At 42.4% G+C, this 12,345-nt stretch overlaps 1 long non-coding RNA gene across 1 annotated transcript; it reads left to right on the forward strand.

Annotated features, from left to right (window-relative positions):
- Positions 1–850: 850 nt before the first annotated feature.
- Positions 851–4,155, forward strand: LOC132508752 (uncharacterized). Its single transcript, XR_009536751.1, has 3 exons — positions 851–960; positions 2,967–3,071; positions 4,031–4,155. It is a non-coding gene; the product is annotated as an uncharacterized LOC132508752 (long non-coding RNA).
- The last annotated feature ends 8,190 nt before the right edge of the window (positions 4,156–12,345 follow it).

Genomic DNA, 12,345 nt, shown 5'->3' on the forward strand with positions numbered 1-12,345 from the left:
ATATTCTATTCATAAAAGATTCAAACAACCCAAAAGTGTTTAGAGTAAAAAGTAACATTTGAAATATTTGGGAACAAGTGCTAATTGAGGCTCGAGTGCACCCATCCATCTTTGCTGAAAACGTGGATCTTCCTGCCTCCTTCCCTTCTATAGATTTTCTTGCCAATCATCTAGTTTTTCTAACAGTTCTTCAAAAGAGACTAGGTAGCCACAAAAGCTCTATGGTGTCACGTCATGCTATCTTTGAAAATATATACATGTGGGCTTCCCTGGTGGTGCAGTGGTTGAGAGTCCGCCTGCCGATGCAGGGGACACGGGTTCGTGCCCCGGTGCGGGAAGATCACAGATGCCGCGGAGCGGCTGTGCCCGTGAGCCATGGCCACTGGGCCTGCGCATCCGGAGCCTGTGCTCTGCAACGTGAGAGGCCACAACAGTGAGAGGCCCGCGTACCGCAAAAAAAAAAAAAAAAAAAAAAGTTTAAGAGAGAGAGAGGGAATCAAAGTATGCCTATTCCATAGAAGGGGGTCCCCCGAACATGGCAAGCGTTTAAAACAATTGAGTAAATTACTTAACTTTCTGATTCTCGGTTTCTTTATCTGTAATATGGGATTAATGATACCTCTCTCATGGAATTGTGTCTTAGTAAGGGGTTCCAAGGAAAATACTCTTTTGTCTGCAAAACAAATACCTGTTTATAATGGGAATTTTTTCCCCCTCTGGTTACTGAGGTAACTCTCAGAGTATTTGGGTTTAGATTAGTGCATAAGGGCAGAACCCTTGTGATGGGATTAGTGCCCTTATAAGAAGAGACTCTGGAGCTGTCTCTCTCCTCCTGCAGGTACAGAGGAAAGGCCTTGTGAGCACACAGGGAGAAGCCAGCCATCTGCCAGCCAGGAAAGAGCCCTCACAAAGAACTGTATCTGTCAGTACCTTGATCTGGGACTCCCAGCCTCCAGAACCGTGAGAAATATATGTCTGTTGTTTAAGCCCTCCAGTCTGTGGTATTTTGCTATAGCAGTCCAAGCTGATGAAGACAATATGCTTCTGCCTATGAGTATATTTCTTCATCCAAGTCTAAATGCACGTGTGTTTGCTTATGTCTTGTGCTTGTATCTATGTGTGTTTCTCCTTCTTCTGGATGTGGTTTTATCGAAAGAGCCTGAAGTACTTTAGGCATTTCTATAAACCAGAGGTAATGATAGCACCTATTTCATAAGCTTCTTATAAGTGTTAGATATCATTATTTTACGTTGATCATTTATTGATCCCTAGATTTGAAGAAGTTTGAATTTACCTTATTTTAGACCATCATTCATAAAGGCAATTTTATGGTTAAGAATGGGTTTGAACCTCAGCTTTACCCACCACTTATCCATCCATCCAGAGCCTCAGTTTCCCCATCTGCAAATGCACATAATAAGAATATCTTCCTAACAGGATAGGATGAAGTAATCCATATAAACTGCTTAGTACAACGCCTGGCACATAATAAACACACACTGAATGTCAGCCACTAGAAAGAGCACAGCGTTCTGTTGGAAATGATGGTGCTTGTAGGGAGAAAACCCACAGACGTGAGTGTTGATGAGGCTGCAGTGTCCATGACTCAGTGGGCATCTTCACAAGGCTCCTTTTCCTGGGAAGAAGAAGGGGATGAGCCACATTGGGCTTGTAATGGAAACCCCCCACTCCCCATGATGGGTGAGACGGAGGAACTTGAGTAACAGGCATTGGCTTCCTCTACCAGGAGGGACTGGGCCTGTCATAGCTAGAGGGGATCCCTAGGCTGCCTGTTCCCCTCCAGAACTCATTTGAACACTAATCATTCTGTGACTATGTGTAATGACAGACCCTTGCTGATCCTTTTTTGTGCTTTTCAGCCGTGTTTCTTAACACATTCTTGATACCTGGAAGTAGGTATCTGTGTTTATAAAGTAAAATGAACGACACACAAGAAAATGCATTTACCAAAAAAAAGTAACTTACCAAGTTGAGGAAGGTACTTACTCTCTTGGAGCTTAAGTTTTCTCATGGATAAAATGAGAAGGTTAGAAGATCAGCTGTAGCACTGTGTCTACTTTTCTGATGTGTACGTGGCACCCTTATTGGAGTTTCCTAACTCCTGGCCCCTGTCCTCATTGTGTAGGGAAATGTATTTCCATGAATGTTGCTTGGAAGGACAGTGCTGACATGAAGCAGCATTTCCCAAGTTCAAGTCCTTGCTATTTCTTCTTCTCTGTCCCCATCTCCACACCAAAGACCAGAGGGCTGCTGAGCTAGGCAATACCTGATGGGCAGATTTGGGGGAAAGGGACAGCGAAATTAAGGGATAATAAACCTCTTTCTGTAAAAAAGAAAAAAAAAGTGTGATGGGCACAACCCTACTTCCACACTCTCCTGGTGGAACCCCTAGGCTGTGTGCTTTTTTGCTTATTAATAAGAACAAAAGTGAAATCAGGAATGCAGCACTATTACAACAGCCAGTGTGTATGCAGTATTTACCAAGTGCTGGGCATTATAGTCAGTAAGGGCTTTAAAAGCATCATCTCATTCTCTCTTTCAGGATGGTTCTTAATCAGGAGTGCTATCTGCTTGCAGGCACTGGTACAGCTGTACCGGTTGCCAAAGTGTGGAAATAGTACAGTGCTGGTTGGTTACTAGGTGATGGCGGAGTCCACCCAGTGCTTCACACCCACCCCACCCACTGCTCCGGTTCCAGATAAGGCATCGCTGGGGGCATCTACCCACTAGCATCCTGCTGGGACTGCAGCAACTCCCAACCCCCAGACCCATGGGAAATGCTCAGTGCAACCCGGCTTTGCAAGGCTGTGTTTACCTGCCACCATCTGGCTTGCTCTGTAATTATGGGAGCTGCTTGTTGGAGCGGCCTCTGTGGTGTATGATACCAGTTATTCAATATTTTTAATGTCACTCTGCCTTTCTTTTTCTTTTTGTACCAACTACAGCAAGATTAAAGCAAACCCGACTCAAAGATCTTTTAAAAATCTCCCCAGAAACCAGATGTTTTTCATTTTGTCCTGCTGTCTTGGAGACCACGTTCATATGTATCCGTAAGTATTACACCGTCGTAATCACAGCAAAGTTTTTTTTTTAAACATCTTTTTTGGAGTATAATTGCTTTACAGTGGTGTGTAGCAAAGTTCATTTTTGTGTCTTGCTTCTTTTGTGTAATATGATGTCATAAGCATTTTCCCAAATTTATACATAGTTTTCAAAATTATGATTTTAATGACTTATGAGCTCTTACTTTGATTTAAGTCAGATGCCTATGCTATAAGTGGTGGGTGCAGGAGGGAGAGAGAAAAGAACGATACAATGTCCTGTCTCCCGACTTACTGGGACCTTCTGCAGCCTGTAGATTTCCCCAAGAGGCATGAGATAGCTAGACAAAGTATGTATCAGTAGCTCAAAGTTCTCCTACTGGGCTGAATTCATAGCCCTGGAGAAGGAACTCCTGTAGAAATCACAAACAGCTGTAATTGCAACTTTGCCAAGATACCCAGTTCTCCCGTCCCTTACTTGTGTTATGGCCCTTTTCTTGAGGAAGTTCAATCCCCATGATGCCTCAAAGCCTTTCGTAATGCCCTAATGAAAGTAGGGCAACTAGAACAAATGGTTAGTTTTGAAAACAGTCTGTCCATTAAGTTCTAGAAAAAGATCACTAATTTCTCAGCAATATCACTTGATCTCAAAGTGACTAACTTGCTTACTTTCAAACATTTTTTAAAACAGGGTCATCCACCCCCATGCCCTGAATCGGTTGTCTATATATAATTCCCCATGTCTTCTTTCAAGTTGGAAAAGTAAGAAAGAAAAATAAGAGAGAACTTGATAACACTAGATATTTGACACATTTTCCTGTTGCTAAGGCTTAAAAAAGTTTTTTTTTTTTCATCCAACACAGTATTATCCCGTGCTTCGCTTGCTGCAAGCAATTTAGCAACAGGATTTACCTGATAGGGCAGCTTTGGCTTGATCTAATTTTAGGTAATTCCCTCTCTTTTCAAAGCTTGTTTCCATAGTACTCCTACTGGTCCTGGTTTGTCACACAGCAATGTTTACCCCAGGATCTCCTGCTCATAAGGGAATAGAAAGAGCAGCTCAATTTCCTTCATCAGATGTCTAGCATGAAATGTAAGTAAGTGTGTAAAATAAGGAATTCCACACCACTCAGAAAAATCTATCCACAAACAGGTGGAGAATGAAAAAACAAAACCTGAACCAGAATGCCTCAGTCAATACAAGATTTCATAAAACCAAGCAAACGCTAAAATTACTGACAGCTGGTTATCTAATCTGAGGCATTACCCAACTAGGGCGCCCTTCTCAATGTTCACCAAATACTGGGTATTTTCAATCAAAAGGCTATGCCTTCCTGGGACTGGGTGTGCTAACGCCTTAATAAAGCTAGTAGCCCCTGGAAATAAAGAAGGAAGTCTCCCAGCTCCTTAACATCCTGTCTCAGTTTTGGGAAAAACTTTTTCCTTTTAGAGTCTCAGTCTTTTTGTTTGAGCATGTTTTAAAATGCTTTACCTCAAAGAGGTACCTTTTCCAAATAAAGAGGAAAAAAAAGAGGTACCTTTTCCAATAAAAAGAGGTACCTTTTCCAAATAAAGAGGTACCTTTTCCAATAGAGAGGGAAAATATTATTTCTTTAGGACCTCTGTGCCAGGCACTGAATAGGTGCCTTTTGGGTGTTTTCTCATGGAAACCAAACTCTGAAAACTGCCTCAGTGACTCCAGGTGGGAACTATAATAGCTTCCCTGCCATCACACACAAGACTTTATGAGGACCAAAATAGGGTAGTTGTGGGGAGATTTCAAACTCCTAAGAGAAGTCACCTGGGTGGGGTAGGAAGCTACCTTTTATTTTAAACATTTTTAACATTATGCAATACTTTTGAAGCAATCAACTTTTCAATCGTAACTTTTCATTTACACATAGCATGCTAAAGTTATCTTCAAGTCTGTAACATATTATATTAAAATAACAACTAGCGTTATTCACTTCAAATTTAATGATTCCACTCAAACCTAATGAAAAAACCTGAAAATTCAATTTTAAAATAAATAGACTATTTTAGGGCAGTTTTAGTTTTACAGAAAAAAATTAGCAGAAAATACAGAGTCCACATATACCCCCCTCTTCACCATACATATTTTTCCTATTATTAAAATGCTGCATTAATGTGCCATACCTGTTACAATGGATGAGCAGATGTTGATACATTATTATTAACAAAAGTCCATAGTTTACATTAGGGTTCACTCTTTTTTTTTTTTAATTAATTATTTTATTTTTGGCTGCGTTGGGTCTTCGTTGCTACGCTCAGGCTTTCTCTAGTTGCAGCGAGCAGGGGCTACTCTTCGTTGCGGTGCGTGGGCTTCTCATTACGGTGGCTTCTCTTGTTGCGGAGCATCGGCTCTAGGTGCGTGGGCTTCAGTAGTTGTGGCACACGGGCTCAGTAGTTGTGGCTCACAGTCTCTAGAGTGCAGGCTCAGTAGTTGTGGCTTGCGGGCTTAGTTGCTCCACAGCATGTGGGAAATTCCCGGACCAGGGTTCAAACCCGTGTCCCTGCATTGGCAGGAGGATTCTTTTTTTTTTTTTTTTTTGGCTGCCTTGGGTCTTCGTTGCTGCCCACAGGCTTTCTCTAGTTATGGCGAGCGGGGTCTACTCTTTGTTGCGGTGTGCGGGCTTCTCATTACAGTGGCTTCTCTTGTTGCGGAGCACGGGCTCTAGGTGCATGGGCTTCAGTAGTTGTGACACAAAGGCTCAGTAGTTGTGGCTCGCAGGCTCTAGAGCACAGGCTCAGTAGTTGTGGCGCACGGGCTTAGTTGCTCTGCGGCATGTGGGATCTTCCTGGACCAGGGATCAAATCTGTGTCCCCTGCATTGGCAGGCGGATTCTTAACCACTGTGCCACCAGGGAAGCCCCAAGTTTCACTCTTGGTGTTGTACATTCTGTGGGTTTTGACAAAGTATAATGACATCTATCCACCATGACAGTATTATACAGAATAACTTCACTACCCCTGAAATCCCCTGTGCTCCACCAAACTTCTGGTAACCACTGACAGTAATTCTCTCCAAATTCTACCCAGGCTCCTCTGAGCCCTCTTCTCCACCAGGCCTCAACCTTGGCCCAGAAAGACTTGGTCAAACACTATCATGGTTTCTAACATCTCAAGTTCGTATCACTAGGATGATCCTACCCCCTCTTAAAGTGCCTGCCTGAGAAAACTCAAGGTTGCCCAAAGAGATGACTGTTCCAGCCAACGTCTGAAGATAGGGCCCCCTTCTCCCAGCCTCTGTGGGAGGGAAGGAGCCTAACTTAGCAAACCCAGATGGTTTCACATGGACCCACCCCATCTCCCTCCTCCCATCTTCATTCTCCCTTTAAACACCCAGTCACCTCAGCATGGATCAAGGTCGAATTCAATCCACGCTGGGTTCTTTTCCCTTTTGCAACTGACCAAAATCCTTATCACTTGAAGTAGCATCAGGCTTTGTTTATCTTTCACGTCACTCATCTTTTTACTATCTCCATAGTTTTGCCTTTTCCACTGTGTCATATAGCTGGAACACACGGTATGCAGCCTTTTCAGGCTGGCATCCTTCACTTAGCAATACACATTTGAGGTCCTTCCGTGTCCTTTCATGGCCTGACAGCTCATTTCGTTTTAGTACAAAATGATATTCCATTGTCTGGATGGACCACAGTTTGTTTATCCTTTCCCCCGTTGTAGGATAATTTGGCTGCTTCCAAGTTTTGGCAACTGTGACCACAGCTGCTGTAGACATTTGTGTGCAGGTTTCTGTGTGGACAGTTTTCTGGAAATGTAGTGTTCGGTTTTTTCTTTTACCTGACACATGATCTCTAGTCACCAGAACACTTCAGAATAAGTAAAACATGGTAAAACCTGAATGAACTGGAGAATGTTACATGTGCAGTGCTCAATTAACTAGGATATTTTCCTCTGCATTTGACTTTAAGTAGAGAGCACAAATATATAAGAAAACAACTTATAAACTGGCTTTATAAAATTCATCTATATGATGGGCTTTCTTGCTGCGTTGTGCAATTTTGAGATATCTTAGAATGCTTGCCTTGGGACTTCCCTGGTGGTCCAGTGGCTAAGACGCCATGCTCCCAATGCAGGGAGCCCAGGTTCGATCCCTGGTCAGGGAACTAGATCCCACATGCTGCAACTAAGAGTTCGCATGCTGCAACTAAAGATCCTGCACGTGGCAGCAAAGATCCTGTGTACTGCAACTAGAACCCGGCTCAGCCAAAAAAAAAAAAAAAAAAGCTTACATTGTCCATATATCCCTACTAAAGAGATCCCTGTATGTAGGATGCCATGCTTGGTACCAGGTGGTTTCACAGTGCACCATGACCATAGCCACACTGATTAGATGATTATTAGGGACCTGGTCCAATGGCAGGAAGCAGTTTTGGAGGTGGTCTTTTGTGAGAACTCTACCCACCAGGGACAAGGTAATAGGTATCTTTTGTTTATTCCACCAAGAAAAATATCCTCCTTCTTTTGAGAAACATTCCTTCTGACCATGTGGCACATATTTGGAAAGAACTGTGACCACAGCAGTTAGTCTAGGGGTGGGCTCTGAAACCACATCAGAACAACACAGCCCTTATCCTGAAATGTTTTAATTTGCAGCCAGAGAATCTATTATTCATCTCTTCTCTGATGATGGAAATGTGGATCTCTGGAGCTGTCAATCATCACATCCCCTGCCCTGTGGATGTAAACTGTATGAAAGAGAAGTAAACGAAGCTGTTACAGAGAAGTAAAGACCAGAGTCAAGGTGGTCCTCCAGGCTCTGGTTTCCACTGTTCCTGAGCCCCTGTCCTTCCTGAAGATCTGCAGTAATATCCCCTTTTAACTTAAACTGTTTTGATTTGGGTTTTGTTATCAGTTGAATTGTGTCCACCCAAAATTCATATTTTGAAGCCCTAGGCTCCAGTACCTCAGAATGTAACTTTATTTGGAAATAAGATCACTGCAGGTGTAATTAGTTAAGATGAGGTCATTAGGGTGGGCTCTAATCCATTAAGACTGGTGTCTTTATAAAAGGGGGAAATTCAGTCACAGACACATATAAGAAGAGTGCCATGTGAACATGAATATGGCCATCTGCAAGACAAGGAGAGAGGCTTGGAATAGATACTTCCCTGGCAGCCCTCAGAAGGAACCACCCCTGACGATACCTTGATCTCAGACTTCTAGTCTCCAGAACTGTGAGATAATGCATTTCTGTTATTTAAGCCACCTAGATTGTAGTACTTTGCTAGGGCAGCCCTAGAAAATGACGCAGTTTATTACATGCAGCCAAGAACTCTGACTACCAAGAGAGCCCTCTACTGGACAGCGATGGCTAAATCAGCTCAGTCCTCTCAAGGGAGTTAGAATGACAAGGCTCAATGAGTTGACTGATCAGTAATGACGGGAGATTAATCCTTTGTCAGTTGCTTCATTAGCAAATATTTTCTCCCATTCTGAGGGTTGTCTTTTGGTCTTGTTTATGGTTTCCTTTGCTGTGCAAAAGCTTTGAAGTTTCATTAGGTCCCATTTGTTTATTTTTATTTCCATTTCTCTAGGAGGTGGGTCAAAAAGGATCTTGCTGTGATTTGTGTCATAGAGTGTTCTGCCTATGTTTTCCTCTAAGAGTTTGATAGTGTCTGACCTTACATTTAGGTCTTTAATCCATTTTGAGTTTATTTTTGTGTATGGTGTTAGGGAGTGTTCTAATTTCATTTGTTTACATGTACCTGTCCAGCTCAATAACAAAACAACAAACAACCCAATCCAAAAATGGGCAGAAGACCTAAATAGACATTTCTCCAAAGAAGATACACAGATTGCCAACAAACCCATGAAAAAGTGCTCAACATCACTAATCATTAGAGAAATGCAAATCAAAACTACAATGAGGTATCACCTCACACCAGTCAGAACGGCCATCATCAAAAAATCTAGAAACAATAAATGCCGGAGAGGGTGTGGAGAAAAGGGAACCCTCTTTCACTGTTGGTGGGAATGTAAACTGATACAGCCACTATGGAGAACAGTATGGAGGTTCCTTAAAAAATTAAAAATAGAACTACCATATGACCCAGCAATTCCACTACTGGGCATATACCCTGAGAAAACCATAATTCAAAAACAGTCATGTACCAAAATGTTCATTGCAGCTCTATTTACAATAGCCAGGACATGGAAGCAACCTAAGTGTCCATCATCGGATGAATGGATAAAGAAGATGTGGCACATATATACAATGGAATATTACTTAGCCATAAAAAGAAACGAAATTGAGTTATTTGTAGTGAGGTGGATGGACCTAGATTCTGTCATACAGAGTGAAGTAAGTCAGAAAGAGAAAGACAAATACTGTATGCTAACACATATATATGGACTCTAAGAAAAAAAAGTGTCATGAAGAACCTAGGGGTAAGACAGGAATAAAGACACGGACCTACTAGAGAATGGACTTGAGGATATGGGGAGGGGGAAGGGTAAGCTGTGACAAAGTGAGAGAGTGGCATGGACATATATACACTACCAAACGTAAGGTAGATAGCTAGTGGGAAGCAACCGCATAGCACAGGGAGATCAACTCGGTGCTTTGTGACCACCTAGAGGGGTGGGATAGGGAGGGTGGGAGGGAGGGAGACACAAGAGGGAAGAGATATGGGAACATATGTATATGTATAATTGATTCACTTTGTTGTAAAGCAGAAACTAACACACCATTGTAAAGCAATTATACTCCAATAAAGATGTTAAAAAAAAAATAGTTACGGGAGAAATGGATGAGGAGACGCTGATGAGTATCCATGGGAACAGGGCCCTAACCTAGGGGACAACAGACTCTCAACTTCCGTGTCTTCTGAGCTCCTATCACATGATTTTCGTACTGCTTTGATTTCCTTTGAAACCTACTGGCTTTGATACTGAGACATTTCCCTCATCCTAATTGTGCATTCCCTAGCACTTGAGCTACTCTTGAGTGTGCCCTTGTTCCTTGCAACCTGAAAGATCTTGAATCTGCAAAATGAACAATATTCATGCCACTGCAACTAGCAAGAAAATATTAATCTTTGGGTAAATTGCCTTCACTTTATTACTAAAGAGAATCATGCAAAGAACTGGAAAGAACAAATGAACTAAATGAATAAATGCATTAGAGAATAAAGTTTTCTCTAAAAACAGATGTTTTTCTTCAAATATAGAATGACACACCATTATTCTTGGAACTCTATTTTCTGAGAGACACTGAGTATATACATGTAATTTTAGTAATGTCTTTAACAATAATATCTTAAGATTTAATAAAGCGAAAAATACAATTATATGTATAAAAAATAGGATCATATTAATTATTCCATTACTTTTTTCTTGTCAGACATGTCAGATTGTACCCAGAATAAAAATAATAGAATTTAAGGGCATCATCAAGGAGTCTAATTTTCTTACTTGGAAATTCTGAATACTTACAAGTGGGATGTATTTAATAGCTATGTTTTTTTATTTTAGTGACTTGCTTTCTCCCTAGTGGAACATTTGCCCGTTTCTTCTGTGAACTTCTATTGCCTTTAGCTTAACGTAGTACCTCATTCTCCTGCACTGAATCACTGACTGCAATTTCCTAATAACAGGTCATGAAATATTCTCATTCTTGATTCTCCTGAAAAAGAATTCCTTAATGATGGAAAGAAGGAAGCAAGGAGGGAAAGAAAGGAGGAAGGAAAGAAGGGAAGAATGGAGGAAGGGAGGGAGGGAGGGAAGGAAGGAGAAAAGAAAGAAGCCCCCTGCTGCCTTTCTGCTGTTAGCATCTTTGAACCAGTTCAGAAGCGAGCTTCTCAAAATGCTAAACAGTGACTCAACTCTTCAGCTTTCTCGTGAGATTGATTCTTTAATTCAGTCTCTTCTGTGGGAGTTATTTTTAAAGTTTTTTTTTTGGCTGTGTTAAGTCTTCATTGCTGCACGCAGGCTTTTCTCTAGTTGTGGCGAGCAGGGGCTACTCCTCGTTGCGGTGCACGGGCTTCTCATTGCAGTGGCTTCTCTTGTTATGGAGCACGGGCTCTAGGAGCACAGACTTCAGTATTTGTGGCACATGGGCTCAGTAGTTGTGGCTCGCAGGCTCTAGAGCGCGGGCTCAGTAGTTGTGGCGCACAGGCTTAGTTGCTCTGCGGCATGTGGGATCTTCCTGGACCAGGGCTCGAACCCGTCTCCCCTGCATTGGCAGGCGGATTCTCAACCACTGCGCCACCAGTGAAGCCTGTCCTGTGGGAGTTATTAACTTCATACACAGTACCTCTTACAATGTTCCCCTAAGCAGACCTCAGGGTATTCTTTGTTATGCTGAAGCTCTACAACCCTCTCTGTTACCAGGTTTGAATCTTTGATCCTGGTGGTCCTGGTTCTTGTCCTACTGGGGCTGAATCCTCAGCGACCCTCAGTCACACTTATCCTGCACGCACCAACCCAGTTAGCAAATCCTCAGAAAACTTGCCCAGATAATTTTGTCACAATCTCCCCTCTGTTCCCTCCTCACTTTGCACTTTTTTACGGAATCTGTCACACTGAATTACCGTCATTGGCTCCCTCACTAAACAGTGAGCTCTTCAAGGACACGAACCTTTGAAATCTCCCCTCAGTGGGGAGTCAGTGAAAGCCTGACGGTGCCCTTTCTTTTCACTTTCTGCCAGTAAAATGCTGCCACCTTCCTCTCGGGCTGACACACATATTCCGTGAAGTTCTTTCTTAAAGGTCTCACCTGGCTCTCAGTGTGTTTGCATGGAATCTATATGGTGTAGTCCCTATTACCTGAGTTACCATTGAATGTGCCCCTCTTCCTTGCAACCTGAAAGATCTTGAATCTTCAAAATGAACAATATTTATGCCAATGCAACTAGCCAGAAAATATGGTGGTGGACGGTTCGGCACCTATCCCCTGCCCCTCGTCCCCAGCTTGCCTTCCTGCCTCCATGGACTGTCCAGTGTATGTCCACCCTTCCAGATGTCATCTCTTTCCTTCAGTCATGTGGTCACTCTTTGTTCTGGATCTTTTTCCACTTCTCATTCACTCAGCAGTTAGAACAGAAATAATCCAATGTGAGAACTGTTGGATCAGTAGACCATCAAACCCCATTTCTCGAAGCTTCTTTCCCCAACTACGAAGCTACCTTCCCTATTCAGAGTTACTCAGAGCCTAATTCCTTCTTCAGGTGCTGTGTTCGCTTCCAGATTTCCATAGTTAAGGAGAGAATGAAAGACCCTCATTTCTCTCAAATTCTCC

The sequence above is a fragment of the Lagenorhynchus albirostris genome, chromosome 18, assembly GCF_949774975.1.
Source record: "Lagenorhynchus albirostris chromosome 18, mLagAlb1.1, whole genome shotgun sequence".
In the NCBI taxonomy this organism is placed as follows: Eukaryota; Metazoa; Chordata; class Mammalia; order Artiodactyla; family Delphinidae; genus Lagenorhynchus; species Lagenorhynchus albirostris.